This window comes from Xenopus laevis, chromosome 1L, assembly GCF_017654675.1.
Source record: "Xenopus laevis strain J_2021 chromosome 1L, Xenopus_laevis_v10.1, whole genome shotgun sequence".
Taxonomy (NCBI): Eukaryota; Metazoa; Chordata; class Amphibia; order Anura; family Pipidae; genus Xenopus; species Xenopus laevis.
The window spans coordinates 89,983,996-89,998,312 of NC_054371.1; the positions used below are offsets into that span (position 1 = coordinate 89,983,996).

Genomic DNA, 14,317 nt, shown 5'->3' on the forward strand with positions numbered 1-14,317 from the left:
CAACTTCAGCTTTTGGTTTGGACCCCTGATGTCTATTTATCTGTTTAGTGCATTACCTTTTGTGCTGTTTGACATTTCTATGCTTTAATGTTTTTTTTGTTTTATTTACAGTATGTCACTCATTTTACAGTACTCGTCTTGGTGAAGGAGGCAAACGTTTAAGGGGTCACTTGTTTGTTTTTTTTACTAAGTATGTCAGTCATTTTGCAGCACTTGCTGATACAGCACTAAGCCGTGAAAGGATGTGAGCATAGGGTAGGGCTCATGCACACACAACTCCTTTAGAGAATGTGGCTCTTTATGATCGCATGGTAACTTCAACATAAAGGTTTTTCTCAGATAGTCTAGATAGTAGCCAGTCTGCACTCATCAGTCCTTCCTGCGAATGATGCCAGGGTTGGGCACTGCTATTGCTGGTTACTGGAACATTCTCTGTGATCTTCCATGTATATATAAAAAGACTGACAATTTGGGATTCTTAACAGCCAACTTTGAGAGCCCCTGTCATAAATGCATAACAGGGAATGATTCTTTCTGCCAAAAACAAAGGCAGCTTCCAGAGGGGCCAATCATGTGACATCCCTGCTACAGATACAAACGACATTTTCTCATAATTCCTTTGTAATTGTGCTCATATTCTCAGTTGCATCTACTACAATTGTACGTAATTTGTAAAATGTAGCTGAATGCACCAATTTTTTATGCTAAAACTCATGAATTCGCATTATGCTTTCAAAAAGGGGTGCTGGCTTAACTGTGTTGCAGTGTGGCTTGCTTTTTTGAAATGATATGGTACTAGCAGCTTGGTTACTTCATTCCTTATAGTAGAACGATGTTTTGATATTAAGTCTCTTATTGTATTGTCTCTAGGTGCAGACTGGCAATCTGTGGAATTTGCTGTAAGATGCCATAGACAGTCACTATTTATTGGGCTGATGGGGGGCTGTTTGCACCTCTGTCCTTGAAATGCCAAGGCCTATTTTGAATCCCTGTCCAGACCTGATTGCCTCTCCCACTTATAGTAACCCACAAGGGCATTTAATGTAATAAACCACATACAGTAGCTAATGGTATAATTTTTGTCTATATTTGAGCAACTGAACTGGGGACTACTACTTGTAAACTACATGCACACCCTAAACAAGGGTACTGTATGTCTATGGAGATTGTCATTCATCCAGGTCATGATATACAGTATCTAGTTGCGTTAAGTCTAAAGCAACTGGACTTTCTGAGTTTTCTTTAAAACATTTTATCGCCACTCATCCCAACAGCTTCTTCAGTTCAACATAGCAAGAGTATGTTTCCGACTCTTTAGGTGCTAGTTTTCTCAGAATGTAAGTTCAAGTCAGTTACTAATTAGCACATGCAAGAGGCCAATGCAATATAATTTCCAACTGATATCTGGAAAGGAATTGACCAGATATCTATTTGGCAAAAACTGTATTGGGTTGTTGATGTGATCCACACTCAATTGGTTTGCATAGGCCCACAATATGATCTGATCAGATCAATTTAGCCAAACACCTGGGCAATCAGATTGGGCAAAAATACGCTTATTTGGCCATCTCAACAAGGAAGTGCAACTTTCTGGGTTTGACCACCTTTAGAGGTAATAAAATTTGTTCAACACAGCATATATTTTGGTATTAATGTTATAAAATACTTTGAACTGTCTATTTCAATGCATATGCCAAAACATAGTGCAAAAGGGTTTATAGACATATTTTTTAAAAGCAAGTCAGGGTCGCTTTTTTCCAGTATCTTTCTTTAGGGCTTCTGAAATGTTTATGATGGCAGTAATTTGTGAATGTTTTATAGCTGAAGAACAGTCAGGTTTGTCATTCATCTGCATCATAAAGCATAGTATGATACAGGACTACACTTGGATTCACATTGAGCAACATGAATAAATGAGTGTTTTATTCTTTGGAATCACACTACTGTTGCATTTAATGAAGTATTGCAATATAACAAATATCATTTATGATGTATTCCCACAAGATATCTTAGAAACCTGGAAAATGAAGCACCAGACTGCCACTCTGTAGCAATTATACCCAGAATTCATATCAGAACACATGAAAAATGAGTTGGGGATATAAAATGTATTTCTTAAATGTATCATTTACACTTCTACTTCTTTGCAGAGGTCCAGCAAACTGTTCCTACCTTAGCTATAGTATTTTGTCATAATTGTTTCAGTAGATGATTACTGGCAACACCAAATTGGTTGGATTAGCTTGTTAAGCCATATAAATGTTATAGGCAGGTGTGTCCAATCATGAGAAAATGTATTTAATATGGCCAATTGCATGTTGTGCTTCTGTTTGGCTCTCCTCTGAAGAGTGACAGCATGGGATCCTCAAAGCAACTCTTTAAAGATCTGAAAAAGATCTGAAAGCAAAGATTGTTCAGTATCACGGTTTAGGGGAAGGCTTCAAAAAGCTATCTCAGAGGTTTAAATATAATCAGGAAATGGAAGGCCACAGGCACAGTTGCTGTAAAACCCAGGTGTGGCAGGCCAAGACATAGGCGGAGGATTGTAAGAATGGTTACAGACAACCCAAAGATCACCTCCAAAGACCTGCAAGAACATCTTGCTGCAAATGGTGTATCTGTACATCGTTATACAATTCAGCTCAATTACCACAAGAACATCTGTATCGCAGAGTGATGAGAAAGAAGCCCTTTCTGCACTCACGCCACAAACAGAGTCGCTTGTTGTATGCAAGAGCTCATTTAGACAAGCCACAGTAATTTTGGTCTAAAATGCTTTGGTCAAAAATGTAGTTATTTGGTCATAACAAAAAGTGTTTTGCATGGTGGAAGAAGAACACCACATTCCAAGAAAAACACCTGCTACCTACAATAGAAGAAAAGAGCAGGAGTGAAGTGATTTTACCGCTGCCTGGAGTCCTGCTGAGTGCATGACAATTTGCCGGTTTCAAGACCTGCTACCTACAGTCAAATTTGGTGGCGGTTCCATCATGCTGTGGGGCTATGTGGCTAGTTGAGGGTCTGAGGCCCTTGTTAAAGTCGAGGGTCGGATGAATTCAACCCAATAGCAACAAATTCTTCAGGATAATGTTATACTTGTGAAATAAAACAAGATTTATTGAAAAAATCCAACTGTGCTCTTTTTTCAAGGATAACAAACCAGACTGTGACCAACACAAACTGCTAAATACCCTCCCCAGAAGTGAATGATGCCAAAACAACACTAGTTGTTATTGCACCACTGTATGCAAATAAGTGGAACTGTGTCAAGAGTAGGAAAAAAGCTAACACCTGTGTAACATAGAAAAAAAATGTGTGCACATATTTAGACAGTTGCAAATAAAGTGGCAAAAGTGAGTCTCAAAGCATGTGCTGTTTGCAACATTGTTTATAAAATACGTATCCAATCTTCAGGATCGAAGTGCTGTTCCTGTTCCTACGTGTTATTTAACTTTAACCCTTTAAGTGCCAGCAGGTTACATTTGGTTACGCGAAATGCCAGCCATTTTTGAAACATTTGTGCTTTCTCATTTTAGTGGCATTTTCTGAGGGGAAACCTATAGTTTACCTAAGATAGCTATACATTGTTCGGGAGAAACTGAGCTTTCTAAATCTGCCTGCGTTTTCATGTATTTCCAACTCTGCAAAAAGATTTATAGCTCTAAATACCAAAAAAAAAGAAAAAAGATTTTTTTCACAATATATGAATTTATACCAGAAAAATATTTAATTTTATGCATGAAAATCCAACTGATTTTGAAAGCCTCATGTCTCTCGAACGTGCCAATATCAAAAATGTATAATTTAGGGAGATTTACTACTTCTGTACAGCAAAACTCCCAGCATTATATTACCGAATTTTGAGAGCACTACGGCAGAAAACGGCATACTTTAGATTCCAAGGCCAAAATATCCTGAAACAGTAGGTTTACCCCAGAAAACCATATATTTTTGAAAAAAAACACATTCTGCTGATTCCAAAATGGGCAACTATGGCTCTCTACTCCAAACTACCAAACATAAAAGCTTGTCTGAACATAGTGTTTTTTATATAAATTTATCAAAATTCTGAAAAATCACTTCAAAAATTTTTTATTTTGCTGCTCCTCATATCCCACGCTGTATTAGGTACCAAGAAAAAGCACCCTGAATATGATTACCAGTTAATGAAAAACCAACACATTGACTGCATTTTTTGTGGGGTAAAAACATAGAAATATAGGTTTACCCCCCCCCCATTCTACCTAATCTAAAATAGGTACCCATGCCTTTCTGCTCCAAACTATTGAGTCACAAGGCTTTGCCAAAATTGTCGGTTTTGGTGAAATACCTGAAAATTGCCTCAAAGCTTCAACTTTCCAGCATCGTATTGTCCATGTATTATTAACAGCATAAAGCTTCCTAAATATGAACACGGGGGTCTACTGAACAGTTTGATGCCCAATTTACATAGATTTACCAAACTAGGTGGCATACAGAGACCCCCCAAGTCCAAATAGTGCAAATTAATTTTTACTCTGGCTACCACAATATAAGCACCTGGTATGTGAATTATGTGCCATGAAATATGATAAGATTTACCAGACTTGGTGGCAAACAGAGACCCCCAAATTAAAATAGTACATATGAATTTTCACGTATGACACTGTGACTGCTACAATACAAGCACCCGGTATGTGTATTATGCACCATAAGACCCCCTAACAGTATGGAGACCCTAGAAAACCATATATTTTCCCAAAGCACACAATCGGACGAATCTAAACAGGTAATTACATCTTTATGTCTTGTCCCAAAGCTTGCATTTTATACCCCACATTTCGTAGTCTACCAGCATAAAGCATCCTAAATATGAACACCAGGGTTCTACTAAACAAGTTGATGCCCAATATGCATAGATTTACCAAACTATGTGGCAAACAGAGACCCCAAATATATATATAGCAGACATGCAGAATTTCATGGGCAAAATGAAATAACAAAGAACAAATCAAAATCGTATAAAATCACTAAAATCCAACAAAACCACAAAAATCAATGCTTTCCACCTAGTGTAATCAGCAGCCAGAATCAAAGTTTAAATATTTTATTCATGGCCAAATAGGTTTTTCGGACAGAAATAAGCGAATAACACCTACTCAAAGCTGAAAATGCAATAAAATGGCTAAACATGCAATAAAATGGCTAAAAATGCACCAAAATTACTTAAATTGCAATATAATCACCCAAATAATGTACAAAAGGTATTATGCAGTGCAATTTGTGAATACGCTATTTGCAATGGCAATAAAACGTTTTTTTCAGGCAAAACAACACATGATGCAGTAAGAAAAATATGTGTGAGTGTTGTGAATATGTGAACCCTCCTGATCTCCCAAAAATGTATGTGATTGTGTGTAAGTGTAAATATAAGTGTGTCATAGTGTAAAATGTGTGTGTTTGTGTATTTGTGTGCATGGACTGGTGTAGCTGGAGGGAGTCGCCAGATCGCTGATCCGGGTCGCTGGAGGAAGCAGGGAGTAGGTAAGTCAGTGCAGGTAGCAGGGACACGTGGCAACTCTTCTTTTGGGGCCCCTGGGCAGCGTCCCAGAACTAACTTATTATTTTGGTACATGGTACCCCTTTTTATGGGCTCTAACATCTGGGCCAGGAGTGGTTCACAGGGAGTATATCCGTGTTTACGGATCACTAGACCCAGTGAGGGAAATACATAGAAAAAATCTTGGCTCCTAGTTTGTTTCAGTGCTCAACAATAGTTCACAACATGGTGTGAGTGGTAGAGCACTTATAAAGTTATATCGTGGAGAGTTCTTGCTCTTTATGTCTTGTCCCAAAGCTTGCATTTTATACCCCACATTTCGTAGTCTACCAGCATAAAGCATCCTAAATATGAACACCAGGGTTCTAAGAAACAAGTTGATGCCCAATATGCATAGATTTACCAAACTATGTGGCAAACAGAGACCCCAAATATATATATAGCAGACATGCAGAATTTCATGGGCAAAATGAAATAACAAAGAACAAATCAAAATGGTATAAAATCACTAAAATCCAACAAAACCACAAAAATCAATGCTTTCCACCTAGTGTAATCAGCAGCCAGAATCAAAGTTTAAATATTTTATTCATGGCCAAATAGGTTTTTCGGACAGAAATAAGTGAATAACACCTACTCAAAGCTGAAAATGCAATAAAATGGCTAAACATGCAATAAAATGGCTAAAAATGCACCAAAATGACTTAAATTGCAATATAATCACCCAAATAACGTACAAAAGGTATTATGCAGTGCAATTTGTGAATACGCTATTTGCAATGGCAATAAAACTTTTTTTTCAGGCAAAACAACACATGATGCAGTAAGAAAAATATGTGTGAGTGTTGTGAATATGTGAACCCTCCTGATCTCCCAAAAATGTTTCAGTGCTCAACAATAGTTCACAACATGGTGTGAGTGGTAGAGCGCTTATAAAGTTATATCGTGGAGAGTTCTTGCTGACATGTAATCTTCGTTCCCTTTTTTTGGAGTTAATCTTTTTGAGTTAATCTTCTCATTTCACTTGCTTGGCTTGACTGAGGTCCTTGATAACATTTATACTTATTACAGAAAGTTACATTACTAGTTTGATTTCCCTAGGGGACCCTCTATTCTGTTATTTGGTTTTTCCATTGGGGATATTGCAAGTTGCTAATTTCAATATGACGCCAGTTGACTTATTGTAAGCCTGCCACTGTAAAGTGTTGCCTTTCATTTTGTCGTGACCCCGGAGCCCATCATTTCAAAATAACAAATTCTAGTTATGATCCCGCAAGTTCAGGTGTAGCATTGACACCACTGATAACCAGCCAGTCTACCATAACCACCTCCTTTTTTAGGCTGATGTGTGTTATGTCAATGTGAGCGGTTGTGAATCCAAGTGATCTGTGCATTGAGCGACCTGTCATAGTAGCTGATCTAACTCCTAAATTTTACTAGGTAACCGCATTGGAGTACCCATGGGTCACAAGATGGCTAGACAGGCCTGCCATGGACCCTACACACCTTATATGTGCTCTACCACTCTGTGCACACAATGGTGAGAGTTATAGTTCAGCAAGAACAATATACCTTTATATGCACTCTGTGCGCACCATGTTGTGAGTTCAGCAAAAACTCTCCACGATATACCTTTATAAGTGCTCTACCACTATGTGCACCATGTTGTGAGTTATAGTTCAGCAAGAACTATTGTTGAGCACTAAAACATTCTAGTGACCCGTAAACACAGATATACTCCCTGTGAACCGCTCCTGGCCCAGATGACAGAGCTATAAACAAAAGGGGTACTATGTAGAAAAATAATAAGTTAGTTCTGGGATGCTGGCCAGCTGTGGTGCCTATATAAATTTGATCAATTTAAACCTGTATAACCTGATGCACTAGTCTGTCATGTTGTTTTTAAAGTTAAATAACATGTGGGAACTAACAGCACTTTGATCCTGAAGATTGGATATGTATTTTATAAACAATGTTGCAAACAGCAAATGCTTTTAGAGACTCCCTTTTGCGGCTTTATTTGCAACTTTTTCTATATATGCAGTGCCGGATTTCCTCTCTGGCCGCCCCTAGGCCGCGCGGTCCTAGTGCCCGCCTTCCCAGCGCGCCGGCGAAAAAACGCCGGCGCAGCTGATGTAGTTGAATGGGGACGCGAACGTCCCCATAATGCGGCTGGGCGGCATGCCGCCCCTATTTTTTGCCGCCCTAGGCCCGGGCCTATGCGGCCTTGCCGCAAATCCGGGCCTGTATATATGTGCACAAGTTTTTTTCTATGTTACACAGGTGTTAGCTTTTTTCCTACTCTTGACACAAGTTCCATTTGTTTGTATACAGTGGTTGCCATAACAACCAGTGGCATTTTGGCATCATCCCTTTCTGGGGGAGGGTATTTAGCATACCTCCCAACATTTTGGAAGTAAAAAGAGGGACAAATTTTTTTTTCCACAAGTAGCGCAGCAATTTTTATTGCCACACTCCTTTCTGTGGCCACACCCCCTAATTACCATGTTTGTTTTACAAAATTTGGCAGGTTATGAAAGTTTGAAAATATTTCTCCTTATCTAAACTGTGTTTTTGTGTCTCAAAATTGTTACAAAGTATCTTATTTGCACCTGTTAGCTGTTCTGGGCTCTCTGCTAAAAGCCAATTAAGTGAAAAACTTTGTTTCTTTTTCTGGCTGTTCAGTGCAGAGAAAAGAGGGACTTTCCAGTACAAATGAGGGACTGCGGGTTGAGCTGTCAAAAGAGGGACTGTCCCTCCGAAAAAGGGACAGTTGGGAGGTATGTATTTAGCAGTATTTTTTGGTCACAGTCTGGTTTGTTATCCTTCAGAAAGAGCACAGTTGGTGTTCGAAACATCAGATTTTCTGAATAAATCTTGATTTTTTTCACAAGTATTCCCATTGAGTGCAGCACTATGTTAATTTGTTTACCTTATTTACCAGTACCCGAGGAAGTTGCTAAACAAGTTTAGGGTGTGCTCCTCAATGTGTATATATCTATCCATGTATATATATATATATATATATATATATATATATATATATATATATATATATATATATATATATATATAAACATCCACAAACCAGTGCACTCTTAACCCAATGGCCAACCGCCTGGGTGCCGGTCAAATAAAGATGAATATCAATACAAAAAAAGCCGCACTCCTAGGTCTTTTGTAGATAAAAAAGGAAAAAATTTTATTAATTCAACGTTTCGGCAACCACACGTGTGCCGTCTTCAGGAAGGTGAACAATACAAAATGGTGCTCGTGCTTATAAAGGGGTTAAAATGGCGCCAATTTGTCATGGATGACGTCATCACTGGGTGTCAAACCTGTCAACGATCCCATCAGTGTAAGAAACAAATACAATCAGGCTCCCACTGTTAGCATAGGAGCAAACGTGTTAATCTAACGTCATATAACAAGATGTCCAAGAAGATAGTGACAAAATAGACATTCTGTCTAGTGAATCCCTCATCAGTGAACATCAATAGCGATGTCAGTGCCTCGGTGTGAATAAAAGCAAGGAAAACATATAGCATACAGGATACGTTTACTCTATTAATCCAGCGAGTATGTGGGAAAGTGCACTTACCCCAGCAGGATCCAGAGAGGAAGATGCGAACGCACTTGTCGCCCCTTGTCAGCACTGAGCGCCCCAGACCTTAGCTGCCCGTATCGTTCTCTCCTTAACGCATCAACGGCCTGGCCTCTCACATCTACGTGCTATTCCCCTGCTCCTGCGTGTGTTAAGCTCCGCCCCCCTTCACCAAGGGAACCGGACGCTAAACCGCTGGGCTGGGTGTTCCCCTGCTCGTGCAAGTGTTGAGCTCCGCCCCCCTTCACCAAGGGAACCGGACGCTCACTAACTGGGTAAGGTATTGTAGGAGACTGAGGAGGGATTCATAATTGTAACAGCATAGTACTGCGTGTAGTATTAGTTAGCATAGAACCCACTGGCAGCACATAGACGGGTATCGCCTCCCATCTTGCCATGCGTCAAATGGAACTATCATCAAACCCTTCAGACTTCTCGGCCTTATTTGCATCAACTCCTTACTCCTTGTACCTGTCCCAGTGATGTCACGAAATTCGCAGTGGCACGGAGGACCAGGCTGTCCAAATGTGTCCGTCAGCAAGATATGTGAACAGCACCAGAGCGCACAGTGTAACGTGGGCTGTTTCCCTTCCATCCACTACTAGATCCTGCCTAGGGTTCCCAAGCGCCTGAAAGAAACAAAAAAAGGGGAAAAAAAAAAAAAAAAATTTTGTTATATATATTTACACACACAAACATATCCAACAAAGGAATGTATGTTTAATCCATTATGTAGCAATCTTCAGGAAGGAAAGGATACTCGTCACGGGGCAACAATGTTGCAACATCGGTCAATTCATGACAGCATATAGTTCCAGGCCCCAAATTGTTCACACATATCCACAAATCCAATTCGGAATGTCTGTGAAATGAATAGATCAACCCCCCTGGAAGAAAAAATACCCCCTGTAGACTCTTCAGAAGAAGGAATAAAGGAATAAGGAGGGTATACAAATCCGCATTTAACTGCAGTCCAAGTTGTCCCATTAATAAAATGGTGACATGGGTAATGTCTCATTAAGCCCTTTCGGAGCTAACGTGTCCAGCTTGAAGATCCATTGTGACTCCCTCTGTACTAAGATTAATTCTCTATTCCCTCCCCTACGTGGGACAGGCACATGATCAATGATCATGTGTCGAAACTGTGGTAGAGAATGCTTAAATTTAAGCCAATGTCTTGCAACTGGTTGGTCCGCTTTTCCGGATGCAAGTGCCAACCGTATCGCACTTCTGTGGTTGTTCATCCTCTCCCTATACGTGGTCCCAGCTTTGCCCACGTAGTAGAGGCCACAGGGACACCAAGCTATATAAACCACGTGATCAGAGGTGCAAGTCAGCCTAAACCTAATATCCAATTTGGGGTCAAATTGGATATTAGGTTTAGGCTGACTTGCACCTCTGATCACGTGGTTTATATAGCTTGGTGTCCCTGTGGCCTCTACTGGATCTACTGGATATGTTTGTGTGTGTAAATATATATAACAAAATTTTTTTTTTTTTTCCCCTTTTTTTGTTTCTTTCAGGCGCTTGGGAACCCTAGGCAGGATCTAGTAGTGGATGGAAGGGAAACAGCCCACGTTACACTGTGCGCTCTGGTGCTGTTCACATATCTTGCTGACGGACACATTTGGACAGCCTGGTCCTCCGTGCCACTGCGAATTTCGTGACATCACTGGGACAGGTACAAGGAGTAAGGAGTTGATGCAAATAAGGCCGAGAAGTCTGAAGGGTTTGATGATAGTTCCATTTGACGCATGGCAAGATGGGAGGCGATACCCGTCTATGTGCTGCCAGTGGGTTCTATGCTAACTAATACTACACGCAGTACTATGCTGTTACAATTATGAATCCCTCCTCAGTCTCCTACAATACCTTACCCAGTTAGTGAGCGTCCGGTTCCCTTGGTGAAGGGGGGCGGAGCTCAACACTTGCACGAGCAGGGGGAACACCCAGCCCAGCGGTTTAGCGTCCGGTTCCCTTGGTGAAGGGGGGCGGAGCTTAACACACGCAGGAGCAGGGGAATAGCACGTAGATGTGAGAGGCCAGGCCGTTGATGCGTTAAGGAGAGAACGATACGGGCAGCTAATGTCTGGGGCGCTCAGTGCTGACAAGGGGCGACAAGTGCGTTCGCATCTTCCTCTCTGGATCCTGCTGGGGTAAGTGCACTTTCCCACATACTCGCTGGATTAATAGAGTAAACGTATCCTGTATGCTATATGTCTTCCTTGCTTTTATTCACACCGAGGCACTGACATCGCTATTGATGTTCACTGATGAGGGATTCACTAGACAGAATGTCTATTTTGTCACTATCTTCTTGGACACCTTGTTATATGACGTTAGATTAACACGTTTGCTCCTATGCTAACAGTGGGAGCCTGATTGTATTTGTTTCTTACACTGATGGGATCGTTGACAGGTTTGACACCCAGTGATGACGTCATCCATGACAAATTGGCGCCATTTTAACCCGTTTATAAGCACGAGCACCATTTTGTATTGTTCACCTTCCTGAAGACGGCACACGTGTGGTTGCCGAAACGTTGAATTAATAAAATTTTTTCCTTTTTTATCTACAAAAGACCTAGGAGTGCGGCTTTTTTTGTATTGATATATATATATATATATATATATATATATATATATATATATATATATATATAAACTAATATCATTGAGTGCACAAGTAATAATCAGCTAATATACATCTATAGAGTATATAGCCCTCTATTTTATTTACAGTAGCAAAAATGATGTTACACATTCATTTTTACTTCTTTAAAGGAAAACTATACCCCCAAAATGAACACTTAAGCAACAGATAGTTCATATGATATTAAGTGGCATATTAAAGAATCTTACCAAACTGGAATATATATTTAAGTAAATCTTGCCCTTTTACATCTCTTGCCTTGAACCACTATTTTGTGATGGTCTGTGTGCTGCCTCAGAGATCACCTGACCAGAAATACTACAACTCTAACTGTAACAGAAAGAAGTGTGGAAGCAAAAGACACAACTCTGTCTGTTAATTGGCTCATGTGACCTAACATGTATGGTTTGTTGGTATGTTTGTGAGTACAGTGAATCTTACGATCTCAGGGGGTGGCCCTTATTTTTTAAAATGGAAATTTTCTATTTATGATTACCCAATGGCACATACTACTAGAAAAGTATATTATTATGAAAATGGTTTATTTACATAAAGCAGGATCTGAGATGTTTTATGCAATATCTTTTTATAGAGACCTACATTGTTTGGGGGGTATAGTTTTCCTTTAATGCAGTATTTGTACAGTAGGAAAAGGTTCCTTTGAAAGGTTTTCAGAGCATTGCAAAAATAATTTTTTGTTTGTCACTGTAAATGGATGGTTTTCACTTGTAATAAGTTAAACATTTTACCAACACTGGAATATTGATGTGTTACATCAAAAGCTTTTGCAAATTAATTGCACTGTTCAGAAAATAATTTCCTAGAGACAGGAGTACTTCTGAATTTCATTAAATTAATGACAAGCAGTGATTTAAAAACCATATACATTTTGGGAATAAATTAAAATAGGTAATAAAAGGTAATGCATAATCTCTAATTTCCTTTCATCTTTCTCAAACATCTATTCTGTTTTGAGCTTTTCATCAAATAAACTCTGGCCTGTTCCTCTTTATTAAAATATATATGAAAACACTGAAAAATAATTATATCTGATTATGTTTTACTAATTGAAACAAATTGAATGTATGATTTGGTATGATTAATAGACCATATCTTTTCTATCTGCTCCATATAACTGTGTGCCTTAAAGAGACACAAAAAATAAGTCTTATAGGTTGTTTTATTACTTTTAGCACATCTAACAAAAATCTTTTTTTTTTTGGTATGGAGTAGAAAGTGATATTCTGCAACAAATGTTCATTTGGTTTTTACTACTGCGTGTACTGTTGTTGTCATTATTATTATTTGCAGTGCATATTTTTCTATTCAGACCCACTACTATTCCATTCTGTAACACATAGCACCTGTTCTTTTCTACAATAAAGGGGCACATCAAAGTGAATTTGAAGTGAATATTCGAATTCAAAAACCTCGCATTTCTTAGTAATTTTTGGGTACTTCGACCATCAAATAGGCCAAATTCGACTTCAACTTCGATTCGAAGTGAAAATGCTTTGACCATTCAACCATTCTATAATCGAAGTACTGTCTCTTTAAAAAACTTAGACACTTCGCCACCTTAAACCTGCCGAATTGCTATGTTAGCCTATGGGGACCTCCTAGAACCCGTAGCACATCAAAGTACGGTCATACGATCTTAAAAATCCTTCGAATTTGACTTAGAATGTCAGACTATCCTATTCGATGGTCGAATTTCAAAGTTTTTTTCACTTCGAAATTCGACCCTTGATAAATCTGCCCCAAACTGTCCCTTGACACCAGATAGCAGTTTAAATTTCAAAGATAGGAGCTGTAGAATGAGTTAATAGAAAAATACAAACTGCAAACTGTTTTTTGCCTGTTACCGGTGTATTATAATTGTCATTTGAGAATCATTATGCCCTATAAAAATACAAGACAAAAAAAGCTATCATGACCTAGGACATGTTCAATTATTTGATAAAATTATACTGATTCATTTTTTTAGTGGGTTTTTAAAAGGTTTCCTATTTTCTTTGTATTAGTCGTATATTTATTGTTAAAACTTTGAACTTACTCACCACAGACCTTTCTTGTTACTTAGATGTTCAGACATTCGTTTTAAGATTTATAATTAAGGCCTCTAATTCTATAGATCTTGATAAATGCTTAACTATCTTTTGAATAATGTAAGAAGAAATTAGTCACTTTGTCCTTCTATATATGAAGTTGTGTGCAATTTAACTACAAACTGCGTGTGCAAATTGTGGCACATTTAAATAGGTGGCTTTCAGACATTTAGGGGCCGATTTATCAAAGGTCAAGGTGAATTTTTGAATGAAAAAAATTTGAATTTCGAGCTATTTTTTGTGTACTTCGACTAGGGAATAGTCCAAATTTGATTTGAATAAGATTCTAAAAATTCAAAATTTGTTATTATGTTCTGCACTTTAAAAATTTGACTTCGCCATCTATAACCTGCCGAATTGCTGTTTTAGCCTATGGGGGATCTCCTAGAACCTATTTGGAGTCAATTGGTGGA

At 38.8% G+C, this 14,317-nt stretch overlaps 1 protein-coding gene across 2 annotated transcripts in view; it reads left to right on the forward strand.

Moving 5' to 3' along the window:
* Positions 1–14,317, forward strand: part of LOC108711362 (signal-transducing adaptor protein 1) — a 250,025-nt gene that overhangs the window by 40,228 nt on the left and 195,480 nt on the right. The window contains exon 1 of one of the 2 annotated variants that reach the window (XM_041591140.1): positions 11,152–11,299. The exons of the other annotated variant lie outside the window; for it this stretch is intronic. The gene's annotated coding sequence lies outside the window, so the exon portion shown is untranslated. Of the gene's footprint in view, positions 1–11,151; positions 11,300–14,317 lie in introns of those variants that run through there. 2 annotated transcript variants of the gene reach the window in all.